Source organism: Agelaius tricolor, unplaced genomic scaffold (genome assembly GCF_023055355.1).
Source record: "Agelaius tricolor isolate 1412-34295 unplaced genomic scaffold, bAgeTri1.0.p SCAF_17, whole genome shotgun sequence".
Taxonomy (NCBI): domain Eukaryota; kingdom Metazoa; phylum Chordata; class Aves; order Passeriformes; family Icteridae; genus Agelaius; species Agelaius tricolor.
The window spans coordinates 11,920,798-11,942,029 of record NW_027269277.1 but is presented as its reverse complement, the minus strand read 5'-3'; the positions used below and the strand labels follow the sequence as shown (position 1 = coordinate 11,942,029).

Sequence of the window (21,232 nt, the reverse complement as noted above, 5' to 3'; positions counted from 1 at the left end):
TGCCATGAGTGAAAAGTACAAAACCTGAGTAGTTGGTCTAAAAAACTTCCCTTCACCCCACTGACCTCCCTTCAGGAGGTTCAGTGGCCAGAAAACAAGGACCTGGACAAAGGAAAATGAAAGTCAAAATGACAATGAAACCTAGAAAGATGGGAAGAAGGAAGACATGGGATGCATGACTAACATTTTATTGTCTCCACCTTAGTTTGCTGTCCCCAAAACCCTTCAATGTGGCAACAGAGCATTTATGGCCCACTCCAAAGCTACCAAGAGCAGTGGGAGTCCTCTCACTGGGTCTGCAGGGCTCAGGTTCACAGATGGGTTTCCCTGAGGTGTGGGCAGGATTGCTGCCAGATCTCAGAACTTCACCCGTTCCCTGCTGGAGGGCTGGGGGCAGCACTCCCCACCAGAAGCCTCATTAGAAGGTTCTCCTGGGAATGGCAGATCTTTCCCTGTGGATGCCCAGGAGCATGGGCCATCCTCCTGATAACAAAACCATGTCTTTCTGCTTCAGACATCCCAGGCATTTCCCTGAAGTCCCTGTGTGGCTCAGAGCAGTTACCTTTCAAAGTAGTATCTTCTTAATTTGCTCAAGGACACTTCATGGTGCCATTAAAGTTTCTCTCCAGCAAATGTGCTATTACACAGCTTGGAAACTTAATTAATTAAACAACATGTATAATTTCTTTCAACAGCTAATGCAGCACAGAGGAAGAGTAACCATGCTCTTGGTTACTTCAGTGCCACTTCCAAGAAGCTCTGAAGTCTCTAGGCAGAGAAACTGCCCTGTCCTGCCCCCCTGCTACACCTCTTGTCACCATGCACAACAACTCTGTGCAAAAGGAGATCCTCTCAAATAGCAGATGCTGCAGCCAGCAAGCCTCACAACTCACTGCCCTCCACATTGTCTTTGCTTCAGAGCTGCCAAAGCTGTTAGCACTGGTAAAATTTTACTGTGTCCTCAAATCCCATTATGTGGTTTTCCTTGAAAATGCCTCTTGGCAGACAATTCTTGTAGTCCAGCCCCTCGTATGCAATAAGGTCTTTCCATTGTTACTCATGGCACACTTTTCAGTTTAAATTCCCCCTTTCTTTCTCAAGATAAAATAGTGAAGGAAAGAACTGATCAGGTTTTCTAATGAGATTCTTCAGACTTCCTCTATTGCTCTGCAAGCTTTAGAAGTAGGTAATGAAAATATGAAAAATCAGCAAACTGTAGAGAATTTGCTACCATTTTCTGAGACTCTAAATACCAATTTCCATTTCATCCTCATTTGGATTTCTCATATCATTACTAAAAACAAAGGGTTAAACTAAGTGACAGTTTAATCCATTTCCAATTATATTGCTTAAATGAACAAAAAAAAAAAGGTCAGTCTTGGGGGGGATCAATGCTTTGCTTCCACAGCACAAACAACTCCACTTAGCAGTTTGCTAATTTATCATCATTCATTTAAAAAGAAGCTTTATTGGAAGTGCAATACCTTTTGTTTCCCTGGAAATGCAGGGTTTGCCTTTCCTCTCCTACACAGAGTGAGAGAGGAGAGAGAGCAAATCCACCCAGAGTGATCTGACAGTTCTCAGTGTTACTAATAATACTTCAATACAAGCAGCTCCCTGATTGTATCACCAGAAGAAGTCACTGATAAAGAACACCAAGAGGCAATATCCCCTGTGGAGATTGGGAGCATCAGGCAAATTCCTTCATTCTACTCTTAAGTGCCATGGGCTTATCAGCAGGGCTCTGAGACTGTGCTACCTTGTCAGGAAAGAGTCTGGACCAGCTAGGGCAAAAGACAAGTGAATCATCAGAACTGAGTAATTTAACAGAAGCCCAGTTAGTTGCACTGCATTAGTCACACAGGAGATTTTCCTCTCACTCCTGGAGCTGGTGGAGAGCACAGCTGTGGAGGATCTCTGCTGGGATCACACAGCTGGACCCCCACACTACAGACAACCAACAAGGCAGATGTATTCAGTAGTCACCTCTACACACCTGATGAGATGAATCCCAAGAAAAGTTTAAAGTCCTTGAGGCTCCACCTCTCCCAGAATCCTCCCTTGAGTTTAAACAAGGGAGTTCAGCAAAACATTCAGCACTGGTTGGACACCAGCCCTGTCTGCAATGAGAGGAGCAGCTTCCCTCCACCCCTCTGCCATGGCCAGACCTCACCTGAGCCCCATGGAAACCCTCTCGTGCAGGGAGCAGTCCCAGCTGTCCTCCCCACCCTTTGGAGGGGCTGGGAAAGCAGGAAATCTTCCTTGCTCTTCTTTCAACAAGCTCTCTGTCACAAACCCATATTCCAAGGACCAGGGGGAACACTAATTAAAGGAGCAAATTTGCCCTGGTTTTGAATGTGCAGGCAGCTCAGGGACACAGCCTGCATTTCCAACCAGCTGGCTCCTTGTGGGGCAAACAGCTGCTTGATTTTTCAGGCTTCATTGCCTGTCCAGCCCAGCACACTGAAAGAGGCTTCCACCAACACATGCAAGACGTGAACTTCTCCCTCAAGCAGGCACATAAGCCATCCCTTTAAATGGGGTCAGTGTTAATTAACCCACTTTAAGGCCCTTTATGCAGAAAAAAGAATACTTTTCACTTTCTGTGGACACACAGTTTCATCTGCCAGCTACCTTGTACAGAACAGCTCTCTTCTTTCACTTGCAGGGAGAGGGGGTGTGTGTACCCTCCACATTCAGGAAGATCCCCAGCAAACAGAGAAAGGACTCCTACAACAAGAGAACACATGGGTGGAACTATCAGCTTATTTCACTGGAAAGCATGAGTACAATTGTGGAAGGAAAGGCACTTATTCAGAGTTCTCTGTTAGTAAGGTTTTGGCTTGGCACTGTTCACAGAGGGCCTTTTAACTTTGGTGTATATATATTAATTAGAAAAATGAGCAGGTAGAACATGCAGCATGCACCCACAGTAAGGACTCTCTTCACTGCTATGTACACACACATTTCTATTGTCTTCACTCAAAAAACAAGTCATTTTTTTACCCATCAAAAGACCTGAAAACCCCAGTGAACGTGCTGGAAAAAACATTTCTATTGGCATCTTTTAAACATAAAAAGTAACTCAAAGCAAAGAGTGAGCATGTGACTTACTAATTTGTTGCCAAAAACTCAAACATAGAGCCACATTTCACAACAGGCTTACCTGTAAGAAAAAATACAAAGAAACAAAATATACAGATTCCCAAAAATTTATGTTGGGAAATTTCTCCTCTTTTACTTCTGTTTTATTATTTTAGCTTATTTTAAAACTACAGAACCTTCAAAGCTTTGAATACTTCTATTATCTCCAGTTATTTGCTGGCCTTGAACCTGAACTTTCAAAAAATCCTGCCTTCACTGTAAAAAGACCAAGAAGTGTAATTACAGGGAAGTGTTATCTTTAGATGAAAGTGCAGCAGAGATGCAGCACTGCCATCCCAGCCTTGAGCGTGCTCAATGAGGCAAACTCCACTGGGAAGAGTACAAGGTTCAGTCAGTGACCTTGGGATAAAAACTGGAGTATCACCAATCACAGCCACTTGAACATCAAGAGTCAGGATTAAAAATAAATACACACAAACAGCAGTCTTGGGGCTGGGGAGAGAGAAAGATGTCTCCTCTTTGGTTCAAATTTCCACTTACTCTTCCATGGATGGGGAGCACAGGAAATTACTTCCTTATGGATGCTGAGAAATACCCCTGAATCCAAGAGTTGAGACCTTAAGGAAAAACCCAAACCAGCAACATTTGTAATAAAATAACTCTTCAAGGTGCAAAATTAAGACTTTGCACAAGTATCCACACACCCCCTTTTCCAAACAAAGACAAAATTCCCAATTTCCACAGCTTTACTTTAGAATATTCCCCAGAGAAAGAGCCTTGCTGACTTCCCTTTGCTATCAATATTGTTTTCCTCTGCTTCCCCCTCCCTTTCACCTAATTTGTTCTTTAGATGTAAATCTCAGCTCTGCTGATTTCATAAGCAGTTCATAATATTTTTACATTAATGCTTTACATTATAAAAGACTGTGAAGAAGCCTCTACTGTCATTTCTTGTTTGTGCCTAAGAGACAACAACGTTGCTTGGCACAGTGCACATTTACCACACTACAGAGCAGGTATGGAACAGCTCTGCTTGTGCCCCATATCTGCATTTCTTCTCTCCACCCCCAGCTATGGATGTCTGACTGCTGGACCCCAGGCATGATTTTAATGGGTGATTTTTATAGGTGTGACAGCTGGAGTAAAGTACTTAGCACTTGAGAAAAGCAGGTCTCTTGGCTCCAAAGCCAACCTGGGCATTCAAAAATCATTACTCAGATCCTAAAAAATAATGAGATTGGCTTAGCAATAAAGATGAGTTTAGATATTAAAGGTTTTATTTGCCTTATGGTGTTTCTGCCTTTTGCTTCTGCCTTCTAGCCTTTTTTTTCCAGCAAGGAGAATTAGAAATTGTCCTTTAAATGAAAACAGAGATTCTTCCCATAAATCACCTGACTTCTGGAGCTAGGATCTCAGGAAAAATATTCAACCTTATCAGATTGATGGTTCACAGAAGTGATAAGCAGTGCATATCCTCATTAGAAGCACATTTTCTTGTACAGGTTCCTTCCAGGTAAAAAAGGTATCAGAATTGTCTTTCTCCCCTTGTGGATACTGTTACCCAGTCTCTCAGAGTTATCACAAAGGGGACACCTACATTCAATAAACAGGTACATTTACATTTGGACTTACAGACCTATACAAAATTCATTTCAGAGGGAACCTCTTATATCATCAGAATTGTCACACTCACTTCATGCAGCCTGAGGTATTAGAGGATATCTGTGCCCTCTGGCTGTATGAGAGACATCAAGGCTCTCCTAAATGCACATGGCCCAAGTTCTGGATGCAATGATCATCAAGGATTCTGAAGCCAGGCTCAGTTCATGAGGCCTTGATCCAAAAATTTCCAAAGCTCTGGGGAAAGTCTAAGGCAAGATTTAGGTTTGTATCTTACATATTTTGAGGGTGGGAGATGAGGGAGTAGAACATTAACTGTACGTATCCCAACCCATCAGCAAGTCTAAACCAACCTCATCTTCCCACAGAAAGCAGAACAAACCAGCCCTAAGCTGATAAAGCCTACCAGACCTCAGAGAGGCTGATGAGTGGCACACTATGGATGGACTTGCAAGCTCCCTCTGGAATTAAAAAATGCAAATTATTCTAGAGAGAGGGGGAGATTTTAACATACATTAATATATTTCAGACTTGCCACATTCTTTGAGTTCTGTTGTTGAATTCTTTTCTGGCAGAAGGGGGATGGCAAGGTGACCTATTGGTGTAAATAATCAAATATAGGCTTGGCATGAGGCAAGACTCCATCCCCACTATCAGGATCTCAAACTGGAAGGAAGGTCACACTTCCATCTCCTCCTTATCCTTCAGAAGTGACACCTCTGCCCTGCTTAGCAGTAGCCTGGCCAAATGGCAGGATTTGGTGCAGCCACATCACCCTGGAATGAGCACTCAACAGGTAACTAATCTGAAAGCTTTCAAGAGCCACCATGGCTGCTTCCAAGCCATTCTTCCAAATCTACTTCCTCTTCCAAGAAGCTTTCCAAGAAGTAGAACAGCCAACATACCATTACCATGATGATGCAGAGGCCCACAGGCCAGGCATGAGGACTTGGCAGCTCTTTTTTGATGCTTCACTTCCAAAAGTATAACCAGAGTCAGTTTTGGCTGGAGAGCAATGAGGTTTTGGCTGGAGGTGGTATAGCTAAGGGCTAATCATGCTCCTACTGAAGTTAATGGAAGTTAATTTCCCCATCATTTTCACCTGTGTTGAATAACTTAAAGACATTCAGCTATCAGTGCAATCAGTGATGGAGTCATACAAAGATGGGATGTACAGCCACTCTGAAAGAAAAATTTAGGAGCAAAGATCATCCCAATCCATTCTGCTTAAGATAATTTGAGAGGCCTATCTTTATGTAACCTGGTTTGGGAAGAGACATGCCCGCTTACTGCCTCCCTTTCCTCCCTGCAAAATCCCCATGCTGCTCTAACAAGAGTCCCCTAACAAACTAAGCACACACAGCTTTTCAAAGAAGGCATCAATGCCCTAAAATAAATAATCCTTTAAACCCTTGTGCACTGCAGCACTTGCTGGGCCTTAGGCAGGGAGAAAACAAGACAAACTGCAGCTGTGAAATATGAAGTAGGACAGGAATGAGAAAACATTCCTTTCTCCTGAGGAAGCAAGTGTTTTGATCTACCAGTTTAAATGAGGCCTTGCAAATCAAGAGCCTGACACACACCCAGAGGAGGAAGAGCTCTTGCTGAGCTCCTGCAGAAGGTGTCCCAGCAGCACCAGGAGACGAACGAACCAGCAGGAGGGGAACTGCAGTCCTGCTCTGACCAGCTCCTCTGCTGTTACTGTTTCGTTCAGCTCTCCTCCTTGCCTGGATTCTGCTATGATCTTTTCTGCTTAGAAAGGAACCATGACTGTGCACAAGTGCAAGAATATAAATCATGTTACACGATGTTTCTTAAGGTTTAAATAGGTTTTAATCTGCAGGTATAGGGTGATTACTCACAAGAATTCTGGGAAAGGAGAAGCTAGTGATTTATTGAGAGCACACAGTGTAGCTCTCATTTTCCAGCCAACTCATCCCAACATGGCCAGGCACACTCAGCTCAGGTGCTCTATTGGATGCACTGGTTTTGCAAGGCAGGAGGAAGGCACTGCCACTGCTGTTATAATTGGTAGCTCCCAAAGCCCACCCACTGTATCTAGCTCTGTGTGATGTCTGAAAAGGGGTGCAAGAACAAGATCCAACTTCCTAGTGCCAGCTCCTGGTTAACCATGAGACTTTGAGTCCCAGCTGGGACACTCCACCAAGCAGCAGCAAATGTCACTGTGATAGGAGAGAGAAGGACCATTTTTCAAAATATTTGTGATATCTCACTAATATCTCAACATATCAAAATACCTATGTAGGAACCAAGTATCTTGTTCAGTTTAGATCAAGTCAGAGATACAAAAACAATTGTAAACAAAACTGAGCCACTGTCAGCATTCAGTGTCTCTGAGAGCCATCCCTGTCCTCTGGCCTCCCCAGCTGTCCTTCCTATAACAAGGGGAACAGAAGACAACCTGTATCTGTTGACAAGGGGACAAATGGAATACACTTGGTAATAAGTTAACTCAGCTTGAAGGAACCAACATTAAGTATTCCAAAAGCAAATAATTACACTCCCTGACTAAAGTTGTCACTCTAGAGAGTCCTGCATAGAATAATGAAGACTTGCTCATTGTAGTCCTGTCATCCCTGAAAGTATCTCTCTTCACAATTTATTTTTAACTTCTTTAGACACAAACTTTCACTTGTTGTTGTTTGTGTCCAAGAAAAACAGGGCCTTTTTGAAGATGGAGGCTTCCAGGCTGTGATAAAGGCTTGGAAGGTTGTCTAGCACTGCTGCAGACTCTCCAAGAGCTTACGCAGAGTCCTTTGCAGAGATGTTATTTTACAACTTCTCAAAGCACCTCAATAGATTTTGACAGATATCCCTACACCTCGTGTAAGCACCAGCATGCTAGCAGGACTGTTTTTCCTACCCAGTCAACAATGAAAACATAAGGAACACTGCACTGACATGTGCAGACACCAGCTCTTCATTTCTAACAATAGTTGCTTCTGGTCATTTCTGATTTCCCTCACGCATCAGAACCGAGTTGTTGCTGTCACTTATCTTCCAATGGAGTGGCACATGTTATTTCTAGGGAAGAAACTAAAAACATATTTCAAAAGTGTTCAATCAACCCTGTCAGTATCATTTCTGTCAAGAGAAGAACCAAGTAAGAACACCAGAACTTGAAAGGTTTACTGTTTCACACCATGTACTGCTGTAATTATCAGAGTGTACAGGCAAGGTACAAGCAGAGCAGAATTTTTCTTCCAACCACTAAAAGAGATTGGCATCCCAGATGATAAACATTTCTTAAAGTCCTCTCTCCTCTGCATTTCCACATGCCCTGCAGATACTCTTCAGTCCCAGCTTGTGTGACCTGAAGGTATTACATACAAGACATGATAAGAAGACAACTGTTTTGCTCCATGGCACTTTATGAAACTTCAGTAATTCAGTGCCTTTTATAGTGAAAAACAAACCTATTCTGGTATTTTAATGCAGCAAAATCATTCTGAAGCATCATCCACATTTAAATGGGAATCTTTCCAATCAGGACAGGCAAACCCAGAGATTATTGTACTAAACTGAAATGTGACAGATTCTAACACTTGTCCCTGATGTGAGACGAAATTGTCCTGACAGATGAGGGACTCTGAACCTGTCATACCTGGTTCAATGCTCTCACTAGCTCTGCATGACTCCATAGGACCACATTCCTAAGCAGATGCACCTACATGCTGAACAATTCCACGTGTGCAGCTGGCAGAGCAGCAGCCCCTGTAACAGCCTGGCAACACTCCTCTGGTCAGGAAGGGCTCTATTTCACAAAGATTTGATTATCCTCAATCACTGAGAAACCAAAGAGTAGCCAGATATCTGTAAGCACATCTTATGTACTCAGATCTCTGCCCAAGTTCAGCACTTCAAATGAGCAGAGCCAAAGGGGACACTGTTGTCAGCTTTCCCCCCATTATTCTGTAGAATGCCCCATCTCCCCTTTCTTCACTTCTGTTTTACACCAACATTCCACTAAGACAGTGTCCTAAACAAGAACTCAGAAAGTAAGGAAGATGGATTCTGTGATTCTATTACCCAGAGTGATTTCTAGGACAACCTTCCATATCCTAATGTTCTACTTCATCCTCGAGATACAAATATTTTTTCCCCTATGCGTGTCTCAGGGACTTCCTTCTAGATTTTACAGCAAAAACTACTGAAATACAGATTCACCCAGAAACTTCATGGAGTGCACACACTGTTACTCTCCTTTCTAAACTATACACACAATATGAGATCCACCTCTGCTGAGGTGAATTTCACTTGATCTTGGCACGACTTTCACAATGCTGACACCAAAAAGAAGCCTGCTCCTCATTGTCTTCATTTAAGGGAAAGAGGTTCAGCTTTGTATTTCCAGTGCTTCCAAAATAAGCAAAGGATAGTTCTGAAGAACTCTGCTGGCTCTGCTCTACTCCAAAGCACCTGAGACAAGGATGGGAAAGAACCAGCACTGTGCAACAATCCCGTTCCACAGTGTAATTAACTCTCATCTTCCCTGGCCCTGGAGCACTTGTCTCCTTCAGCCATAACTGAAAGAAACAACAGAAAGCTCTGGAGGCAAGGGAGGGGACAAAAGTAGCTGCTGAAAGTTGTTCTCCCTGTTGGCTGTATTGCTTATTAGGCAACTGGCTCATTTTTTTCATCACAGAGGTCATCATAAATAAATTCTGCATGCAGATCAGAGCAATTAGGAGTCAGGAGAGTCAGCCCCCAAAATTACACTCTCACTTAATCACCCAACAGCCTTGGGGGACCTGTTCCATGCCCACTCTGCCATAAAATGCTCTTTTACTGGGACACCACAAAAAGCCTGACATCAGCTGAGACCACAGCCTGTCCCATTGTTCACACAGCCTCACTGCCTCCCCACACCCTGAACACCTCCAGTTCCCCCTGCACGCCCAGTGTGGGCAGTTTGGGGCTGAACCTGGCACAGCCCCAATGCTCCCAGTGCTGCTGCAGGCTTGGGGACACAAGGCACAACATTAGCCATGTCCCACTTCCCTCACCTGGAAAATGGAAGGAAGCCACGATTCTATTTCCTAGGGAAGGCTGTGGACTGGTGTCACCTCAGGAACTGCCCTGTACCCATGGCAGGGATAAAGCAGGAGATGTGCAGGTTCTGAGCTTTGTGTGCTCTGCCCCTTTCCACACTGCAGGCCCAGCAGGGCAGGAGCACATACATGGCTTGCTGCCTACCAGTTCAACTATCCTGACTTGTACCTGGGGAACTCCACAATGAGCAACGTAAAGAATTGTTTTCTAATTAGCCATGCACACCAAAGGAAGAACCATATAGCTAATAAGCACAAACAGAATCACCATTCCATGAGACTTTATTAGGTACTTACAACTGAGATTGTAGCCATTTGTCCTGACAACAAGCTTAGGCAAAACTGATGCATGGGGTCCTTTAAATCTCAACTGGTTTAATTAGACTAGTTGAGGATATTTGATAACCCAGCCCTTTAGCCCCTCTAAAAATAATCACATTGTATGTCTTATTTATTAATTTTTTATTTATATCAAGGTACTATTCTGTTTCTCCAGGGGGCATTTGCAAAAGTTAAAATGCAGAGCCAGACAATAAATCCATCCAGTACCTAATAAATCCATCCAGTACCTAATGAAACGACCTTCCAAGGAAGTAAAACCCTATCATCCTGAAAAGCCAGAGAGGCCTTTGTTGAATTTGCTGAAGGTAGCTCCAGCTTGAAAGATGGCATCTCTGCCTGAGAGGTTGGAAAAAGTGGTGGCTATCATGTTTGAGTGAATTATTAAAAGTGACAGTTATCTCTGTATGCTTACAATTGGAACTTCTGATTTCACAGACTATAACAAATGCACTGCTGCTGTTCTGAATGGCCTAGCATTAATAAAGCAAACCAATTCTGAGTGCCCAAGGCCGGAACCTCAGGGACAGCAGATGGTGACCAGGACACCCATTCTCACATTAGCATAAGAACAGTATGGAGTGGGTCACAGATTGCCTTTAAGCAAGCTTTCAGTTGTCCACACAGTCTCTGCTTCCTACCAAATGAGACAACACCATTGTTTGGGATTTCTAATTTAGGTAATCGGTGCCTCATGACATAAAATGTATTTCACAAACAAGGCAAGCTATAAAGAAATCTATCTCCTTTGTAACTACTTGCACTCCATAAGCACCTTATTTAAACTTTGCACACATAACAAAAGGAAATTAACAGTCTTTGTTCACATATGTTAAAACACTTTGGACAAATTACTTAAGAGCTCCTAAAATTTGACCTTTTTTCCTAAAATTCCTTCTAATTTTGTGAGCAATTACAACCGTAATTTCTTGTAAGCACAAATAGCATATACATTGATTTCCAAACTGCTGTTCTCATTGAGAATCAGAGCAAATCCCAAATAGAAAATTGGAAACTCTTCCTCAAATTGTTTGAAGAGTATGAAACCCATATGCTTACCTGGATTCAAAATTAAGACTGTCCTGATTTCAAAAGAGGCAAAACTTCACCCCATTCCTAATTTAAGCCTCAGAGTTAAGTAAAATGCAGCTGAGGACTGGACTCTCCAGAGAGAAGTTCAGAGTGAGACTCAGGATATCATATGCAAACTTTTATAAGATATTTTGTCCTTTCTAGACAACACAGGTAAGCTCCACTTTAAATAAAGTCTCATAGAATGTGTGTTTGATACCTTAACATCAATAATGAACAAAGCCTTTTGTGTTTACATGTCTGTCTTCTTGGCTGTTTTAACTCAGATTTCTGAAATAATAAATTAATAATTAACTTCAGATTTCTGAAAATGTGACTCTGTATTCCTCGTATTTTGTGCTCCTTGGACAGGGATCCCCAGCTGAATTTGTTTCCTGTTTATTGACCATCAAGGGAATGCTTCAAGTCTACTCATCATATCATCAGTCAAATCAGATCTGGAAAACCTTGAGGAAGAACCCCATCTTTGAAAAAACATAAAGCACATTAATTGAGAGATTCCCTACTACCTCACAAGCTCTCTGCAAGAAAGATACAGAATGGCAGAGATAATTTCTTTTTTTACCCCTCCATCCAAGAAACAGGAAGGAAAAAAAAAAAGGGGGTTTTACATCCACTCCCAAACCTAAAGGATTAAAGATGAGTTAAACCAATCCACACACATATTGTGTGCCCACATACCTCCTCCTCAGGACTGCACTTACTCTAGAAAATTGCAATCATGGCTTCACCTGCCTGGATCCCTTTGAAATCCCCGTGATGGGAACTTTTGAAACAAAGCTGGTATTAAAAATCTGCAGGGTGCCCAATAGATGGTCAACCTCATTCCAAGTGAAAAGTGCAAAGCTCCAGTGGTGACAGTGCCATGGATTCCCTAGAATGGATCTTGGCAGGCTCAGCCAGCCTCCAGCTTCCCAAGCTGTTCTCCCCACAAGGAGCCAGCAAAGGCAAGGCACTCCACACCACAGGCACACCCCAGATTCCAGACATGGTTGATGGTAAGGCAGCTGAGAATTACAGATTTACACACAACACAGACTGGCACAAGGAACAGACGAAAATCTTTTGTTGATGTTGCTGTTCTTGTTTCTCATGTAACACAGTTTTCATTCCCTAAAGCCAATGTATTAATTGCCAACTGAAAATAAGTCATCTCATCATCTTACTTGAATAAATACCAGTAATTCTGAAGCTTGACTGGAAAATTCAAGAAGCCATATCTGAACAGTTAAAGCAAATAATTATTCCTGTATCTTGATCAGCACATTTCCTTCTCTATGAACTACTTGAAAATGATGAATTCTCTAGAAACTTCCTGGAATTAAGGAAAATTTTTGAATAAACTGGAAGATATTTTGGGTCACCTGATCACTGGACTCCACTGAATTATGAGGGTCCCTTCCTGGATGAGGTGTTCAAAAGGTGCCTGAGGATTTTGCAGTTGTTGATCGATGAACCATGAAAAAACACCAAGGGGAGGGACTAAAAGCTGGTTCCTTATGTAATCTTGAGCAGAGCTGCTTAGGGCTTAATTTTCTGAACTGTTTGGCTTCAAGAATTTCAATTTTCTTTGAACTTTCTTCCAGATACTTCTGGGGATGGAATTTCTAAAAACTAGACCAAATGAGAATTTACAATCTTGCCACAGGAACTTTGCCCCTGAAAAGACCCTCTGCTTAACACTCAGTGTTGTTTAACAGAGAGAAAATGTAAATCTAATAGCATTTCTTGACTCTACCTTTGGGGGAAGAACTTTCCACTGCTGCAGGTATCTCCTTAGTGGCTCTAGAAGGAGAGAGGTAGAAGAAGAATTATAGTAACTTGTGCTGGAGAGGAAGTGTCATCTTGTCCTGCCAGCACTAAGACTTCTTACACTCATCACAGAGTGAGAATGAGTGAAAGAAGGAAGACAAACATAAACATTGCAGTAAAACACTACAGAAATATTTTACACTGCTTTCATGATGTATATTTATAGCCAGAGTAGGGATGTGACTGTAAAAGTATTATTTTAAAATGTTCTCTAATATCTAATTTATTCTTCTCAAATTCCATTGGGGTGGTCTACAGAAAAAATCCACACTGTAGCCAAAGCACTGCAGGCAAGTACTGGATGTTCTGTAAAAACATTAACAGTTTTTTGCCTGCAAATCTGCTCTCCATCATATTTCTCATCTTCCACTCCTCAGTTCCCAAGATAATAGAATTTCCTCAGTTCTGTGGTTACCTAGAGTTTTCTCATGGAAACAAGCCTCGAACACGTAATGAAGAAAACAAACAACTATCAAAAATCCTCCAAAAACAACCCTTTAGCTTATTATTCCCTTATTCTTCCTGTGCAGGCTCAGAGCCAAAGACACTCCAGCCATCTCTGGGGAGATCAGTGGTAAACATTGTTAGCTGTTAGCAGAGAAAAAAATCTTAAAATAAACAGGTCTTCAAGGTATAATTTTTCCCCTGATAAACATTAAAGAGGGGCAAAGCCAACAGACCTCTTTATCTCCCCTCTTCATTAATTAATAATATAAGCACTAATCTGAAAATGAAAAGGGCAGTTTCTTTGATCCTATGGGAAAGCCCCACAAAATAACCCCAAGGCTCCTGCCCCATTTGTCACATGGCTGCCACGATTTGCAGGTGGTATGGCAGAAATGAAATCCCACACTGATGAAACCTCATGTGGGTATGTGCTCCTCCAGTGCACTCTGTGCTGGACAATGGCCTGGGCAGACACCTGTCTCAAGTGCCTTTCTGAATATGCAAGAGGAGGATATTCCATTTCAGTTTTGCAGCTATTAAGGAGTCCCAGTGAAATGGTCATTACAGACCTGTCAGGCCAAAATGTGCTGCACTTACAGAGCTTTTATATGATTTGCCTCTAGCTGACTGTAAAGAGTGAGGATGATACATAGCATCCTTTTTATAGAGATCTCAAAGAGATAAATAAAAATAGTTTTCTATCTGGAAGATGCAAAGTGCAGGTAGGTTAAGTGAAAAATCCAGTCTCTCACAGCAGGGCAAGAGGAGAATTTGGGACAGAATCCAAATCAGCTGATAACAGTCCTGTGACCTCAGCTCTAAATGGGGATCTTCCTGTACTTACAGCCTCTTTCTCAGAAAAGTTTGTCCTGCCAAGGTGTTTTCCAAAGAGTACCACTGGTCTGGGAGTCCTGCTGCAGGAGCTTGTGAGGATGAGCAGAGAAGGCTCCTTCAGTAACAGGCTTTCCAGGGCTTCTTCCAGAGGTCAGAGATCTTACTGCCTTCTTTGCTTTTGGGTCTTCCTGACTTTTAATTTAATCTGAAGGCTGTGATTCATTGTTACTCAGCAATAAACTGTTTTCCTTAAAATGGCTAATCAAACTTAGATGAGGCCCTTGAGCAATGGGAAGATTGATTAGATACATTAAAGGTTAGGTGTAGAGCAAAACTGAAGACCAGGGCATAAACTCCTATTGAGTTCCATAGAATTACAAACTGGTATTTCTACACATATCTTTTCCCCTGCTCTATCCCATATTTTTATGTATTTGTGTATCTACTCCAGCATCCTGAAAGAGGGAAATGGTAACCTCTCCCATGCTTTGCTTGTTCCACACCCTACACATTGTGAACTAGTTAGTATGGCAGAAAAGCTGCAGTGTCACAAGCTCTACCCTCCCCATCAGCCCTGTGCTGTACATTCACCCACAGCTAGGATGAAAGGGATGTTTTTGATGGCAAGGGCTGGGAGGTGGGCAGGGAAGAGAGCTTGTCCTGCAGACATTCAGGAGTGACCACCTGTGTGTGAAAGAGAAGCTCTCAGCAATGTTTAACTGATGGTGAAGACCTGAGTCCCCCACTTGAATACTTATGTCCTTAGCAATGCTTGCTTTCTTACTCCCTTACATCTTACTGAAGATGCTGCATCCTCCCTAGATAGCCTGTTGTGGAATTTACTATAACTGCTGCTGGAAAGCATCTTAAATTGATAAGGGTAAGGATAATTGATAATTGATAAGGAGCTATAATGTGGGGAAATGAACTGACCAGAAAGTTCCTGTTGTATGGTCTTTATACTGTCACCTGAGCCACACAGGACAAGTCATATCAGGCTAGAACAGCAGAGCAGGTGATCTTCAGACCTACTCTAATATTGCAGTCCTTATGCTACCATGAAAATAAAACATTCACATCAACTGCCAGACAGCAGGTCAGTTTTTCCAGCTGATCCTCTGTCTTATTATGTAAGAGACATTGTTTGATTATTGCTCTCTGCTAACCTCTGCACAAATCAGCCATTATGGACTAGAACCGAAATTGTTACTGAAAATTCAATCAGTGTTTCACTGACTTTTTAATACACCACCATTGTGTACATCAAAGTGCATTAACCTGCTTGAGCCTATTGGAAAAGGTTTTATTCATGAACTCCATACTACCTAACAACAATGTAAGAGAAAGGAGCAGTGGTCCAGGACTTGGGAGGGATGGCAAAAGTTAAATACAAATTTCTCAACTTCAGAACTCATAAATGGTGTATTTAGGAGAGGGCATTATCCTTTATTTCACCTACAAAGGTGTTTTTATCTCCTACACAATTTAATTTCTGTTTTGCTTTGGCTGACACATGTTCATAGAATCACAGAACCACGGAATTTCCTGAGTTGAAAGGAACCCACAAGGATCATCAAGTCCAACTGGCCCTGTCCAGAACAACCCCAGTAACCCCACCATGTGTCTGAGAACGTTGTCCAAATCAAACATTGGCTTCTTGAGCTCTGTCAGGCTGGAGCTGTGACCACTTCCCTGAAGAACCTGTTCCAGTGCCCAACCCCCTGGTGAAGAATCTCTTCCTAATATCCAGCCTAAACCTCTCCTGACACAGCTTCATGCTGTTTCAAAGCCCTTGTCTATGAGACCTAGTGACATGTGAGGCCAGCACAGATGATCCATACCTTCCCTTTCCCTTTCCCTTTCTCACAGAAATCTATAACTCCACAGTGTTTGATGCTCATGGGTACAAGCTGCCTTGCAAATAATGCTGCCACTTGATGGTACCCAAGGTTTAAAATTTGGGAAACTGCTGACACTGGTCAGTGACTTTGCTTGGGGCACACTTGGTGTCAGGGAAGGAAATGTCTTACACCATACAAATATGACAGGATGGATCCATCCCAAAATCAAATTAATGCCTTAGGGGAAAAAACATGCCAACAAATGGGTTTCATTACTGAAACTGCAAGAAGCTCATGGAAAACCCCACAGGTAGAAAAGGGGACACATTAATTCAGCACTTCATCCAGTCCAGTGACACAGTCCACAGTCTGTCATATTAATGCTGCATTCAAAGGCAGGATTTAGGAGACAGGTTCATTGCAAGGCTACAGCTGTGACCATCTTTACTTCACATCAGAGTAACCCACATGGAAGATCTTAGCCTTAGGAAAGCTGCCTGTAATGCAAAGCAGCTATGAAAAGGCCCTTTTCACATCTCTTCTATCCTCACTCTCTCTATATATCAACCTATTTACATATATACTTCTACCTACCAAGAAGGTATAGAAGATGGAACCAGACTCTTCCAAGAGGCGTACAGTGAAAGGTAACAGACACAAACTGAAACATGGGGAATTCTGATTAGATTATTTTTTTTTTCATGAGGATGGTCAAACACTGAAATTGCATCACAGAGCTTGTAGGATATTTGGTTTTGGACCTATTGCTAATTGAACTGAACTAAGCCCTGAGGAATCTGCTAAAAATTGGTCCTGCTTTCAGCAGCAGGTTGGACTATATCAAGTCACATTCATCCTAAATTATTGTGTGATTTTTCTTGGGTAAATTTGGAACCAGACCATAGGTCCTTAGTAAATATTAATGTATTTCTATAATACTTAAACTGACCCTCTGCACTGATCAAGAATGGGGACAGGCTGCCAGTACTCAGCTAAAAGAAATAATGGCACTACCCACAAAATACCCACAAGGGCCAGCACCCACACTGGAGAACTCTACACTCAGAAACCTCCTCCAGTGCACTCAATGAACACTTCATCCATCATGGACTCAATGTGTCCAGGGAGATTCTATACATACCCTGCTGTGCTCAACAGACCTGTGACTACAGACCCTGGTTCCATTGTGAAACCTTCTAGAATATGATGCACTGAAAGAAAGATTACTGGGGAGTTTTCAAAAAAAAGAAATCTTATAGGATCTCAAAATGTATCTTATTCTATCTGAAGGGTTAAGGCTTCAACTAGGAGGATAATTTCAAGGCACTCAATCTTAAGAGAGCACTGTGAGAGACTGAGGGTATTTACATATGCTGAATTAGTTATGATCTGATGATTTAAAGTGATATCTATTGATGCCCAAAGGTATTTTTGGGCCCATACTTTCTTCACTGACTGTTTTTATGTAGTTGTTTGCCAACTACTGACAATCTGTTTAGAAATATCAAGGAACATGAAATCTGGAGGTGTATCAGTGTGTGAGTGTCCACTCCAAAACCTCTGTGAAAACAACCTTCAGGGATGGCAATCGGCCAGAGAAGCAGTTTGAAGCCAGCTAAGATAAGAATAAATATTCATGGCAGCTAAGGATTTTGCATTTAATACCATTCTGCTAATGCAGATAAATATTCAGATTTCCCTGGCTTCTGGAGAGTAAACCCTGTTTTAAAGAGAAATCCACACAACAGCATTCAAATATCATTACAGCTGCTGGTAAGGGGTTTGGGTGACGTGGTACCCTAGTTTTTACAGACCAAATGAAATCTCAGCAATTTCAACATCTACATCAGACAACAGATACAGAAGGATTCATATTCTGTATCACTGCTAGCTATGGCAGAGGGATGGCTCTACCTGTACCATCCTGTGCACCACCATGCTGTACTTCTATCTTTCAGAACTGAACTCCATTCACAGGGAAAGCACCTCTCACTTGTTCTGACATCTTTGCATTGAATAGTATAATCCAAAGTTAATATTTTACTACTTTTACTTCTACCCATTTGTCTCTGTGCTAAGGTAAATGTTTCTGTGGTATAAATCCCAAGCTCACACTTGAGTGTAACTGACTACTCAGTTTACAGGGAAAATACACAGCAGAATTAGAGTTAACCATGCTATTGCAGCTGTCAACCATGTTACAGCAGCAGATTTGTAGAACCTCCTAACCAGGTAGCACTTTCCTCTCCAGCTGACCAAGAAGGCAGAGTTGCATCCTGTCCCCACCACAAATTCGAGTTACATCACATGCAGAAGAGAACTTAGAATAAATTATTCAAAGGGAAGCAGAATCAAAGAAGATTATTTCCCTTCCTCTGCAGATTCACAAGCAAAAGAATAACTTTGTTCTACAGCCCATTATTAAAACTCTTCACAACTAACCACACCACAAGACACTTTCACCCCAGCTGGATGCTAAATGAGGTTGTGACTGCAGGACCCCTGAGAAGTCACTCCACTTTCTCACATATAAGTTAGGAGCTTAATTCAGAACATGATCTTTAAGCTGTTTTCAATGCACCTTCAGACTTCATGAAAGGAAATGAGCAAGATGACAGATGGACCAGTTGTTTATTTTTTTCAGCTCTCAGACTGCTTTAGCTTACTGCAGCTTATTCCTTCTGTGCCATACCTTAATTTCTGGATTAGAGTCTCTTTAGAGTGAACACTCACTTTTCCTCTTCCCTCTTGTGACCATAGTTCCTGTAAAAGGTTCCGAAAGGAGGGCAAGTAGCTCCTAAACAACTCTAGGTGTCACACTTCTGGCTGGAAAAAAGGGGCAAGAGGAATGGAATTGGAAGGGGAAGTGCAGGCACAGGGCAATGAGAGGGCAGGGTTTTTCTTCCCCAGGCTTTCACTAGTCTTAAGCAAATCACTTCCCTTATACATTGCTATACATTAAAGTAATATTAAATTGTGCAGACTTCTGGCAGGATTTCCAAAGTACAATGCTCAGCTACCAGTGTACAGGTTTGAGGCATCAAAGCACTCTGGAATTCAAGGTGTTAAGATTAAAAATAACAAGCTAAAAGTTGGGAAATGTTTAATATGTGAAACGCAATGATCTTAAGATATTTAAATGGCAAGTCACTGAAGGTGCATCTGGCATGGGAAGGTGCAATCTATGGCGCTCAACTCGGCCCAGCGGGCAAGCAGCCCGGCTCGCCGGTGTCTCACACGAGGAGCCTGCAGAGCCCTTGGCCTCCCCTTCCCTCCTGCCCTCCGCCAGGTTTCCTATGCCTGCCTGCAGCGCCAGCCAGCAGCGCGGCATCCCTGTCCCGCAGCATCCCTGTCCCGCGGCATCCCGGTCCCGCGGCATCCAGGCCCAACCGGCACTGCCAGGCACATGCCAGAGCCTTTTCCATGGAGCCAGTTCTCCCTGAAGCCTCAAACAACCAGACCTCCAGCCCGAGGACAGGAGTCGGGGCGGTTAGAAGGCATAGATTTGGGAATTACCGAAGAGAGCCGGGTGCTGACAAAGAGCTCGGGGCTATCCGCAGCCCCTCGCAAGCTGCAGCCACGCACGGATCCCCGGCTGGGCTTTGATGCCCGGCTGGCTGCAGGGGGGCCGCGGGCTGCCAGGAGCCCGCCCAGGGCACAGCCTGTTGCCGGGCACGCTAGGTACAAAGGCAAAGCACAGACCTTCTCCCTGGCCTCTCCGCGGGGAGGCTGCGCTTGTCCTGCCGGCCGCGGCTGCGGTGCCGGCGGGGAGCTGGGGCCGGCCGCGGTGCCTCACCGGCTCCACATCGATCCGCCCGCCGCCAGCCTCGCTGCTCTGCTCTCCACCCCCTCCTTCCAGGGGGACAAAAACGGGGCTGGGGGGGACCTTTCTATTATTATTATTCTAATATATTCTGGGGGCTTGTGGTTCCTGCAGCCAGGCGGAAGTGAACCCGCTTTCGCCCCCCTCCTCCTTCCGCGATGCTCCGGGGCTGGATGCGGGCGGCCCCAACAGCCCGGGGTCCGGTCCCGGGGCCCGGCTGCCCGCAGCCCCCGGGCGGCAGCGGCGTCCCGGTCCCTTGGTCCCCGGGCGGGGTGGGGAGGCGGTGCCGTGCCCGAGAGGCAGAGGTTACTTGGGAGGCAAAAAAGGAGCGAATAATTTTCTCCACCCCAGTGATGGGCGGCCTGCCCGGTGCCGCCGGGGCGCGCTCGGCGGCCCCGGAGCCCGCTGAGGGCAGCGGTGCCCTCAGTGACGCGCGGTCACAGCACCAGAGGGAAGGCTACAAAAAGCACCGAAATATAAAGGTGTCCGCTGGCTCCGTAGTGACATCCCGTGGTGCGGGGACACTACTGCCGATGGCCGGCTGAGCCCGGCGCTTACCCAGGCCCCCGGAGTTTGCGGGGTTACGCGCTGCCCGCCCGCCCCGTCCGGAGCAGCCGCGCACCCCGCCCGCAGCGGCGCCGGGGGGTTCCTGCAACAGCCCCAGTCACCATCCGTGCCTTGCTGTGAACCGGCCTTTAAACCGGCCTTGGGGTTTAAAGGCTGCGCTGCTCTCGGGCACTGTGGGGATTTTTGTGCCTTACAAACGTGTCACATCTTCCACAAAACTCCAGAGAGCAACGAGGGCTCCGAGCTGAGCTGTGCCTCTGGCTTCGTGCCTAGGCTGAGGGGCAGAGTGAGAGACACCAAATGAACATCCATCTAACGAAGGCAAATGGTAATTTCTTAATTCAGCATTCAGCATGTGCCATCACGTTGAATCAGACTTGCAGAACATCTCCTCTAGCCAAGAGGCACAATAGAGATGAGATGGTGAAACTGTCCCTCCCTAAGCCTTAGCTACTCTAGAGAACTCCCCTATCCACCCTCCCAGTCACACAGCACAATGGATGCTCTGATGGCCTGTGGCAGAAAAGGCAAGAAGAGAAAAGATAGTGAAAAAGATCTGAACTCAGGGACCAATACACCACAACCTGTCCACAATCAGGAGGAAAGTGTGAAGTCTGCACTTAGGCACAGCTGAGCTGAATGGATTCCAGCTTACAGGATGCTACTTGTAATGAGGATGT

The 21,232-nt window shown here is 44.0% G+C and overlaps 1 protein-coding gene across 2 annotated transcripts in view; it reads right to left on the bottom strand.

Annotated features, from left to right (window-relative positions):
• The window catches only part of PAK3 (p21 (RAC1) activated kinase 3), a 126,989-nt gene extending 106,873 nt beyond the window's left edge, over nt 1-20,116 (bottom strand). For both annotated transcript variants that reach the window (XM_071442481.1, XM_071442479.1), the window contains exon 1: nt 19,865-20,116. The gene's annotated coding sequence lies outside the window, so the exon portion shown is untranslated. The remainder of the gene's footprint in view (nt 1-19,864) is intronic.
• Between the last annotated feature and the right edge of the window lie 1,116 nt (nt 20,117-21,232).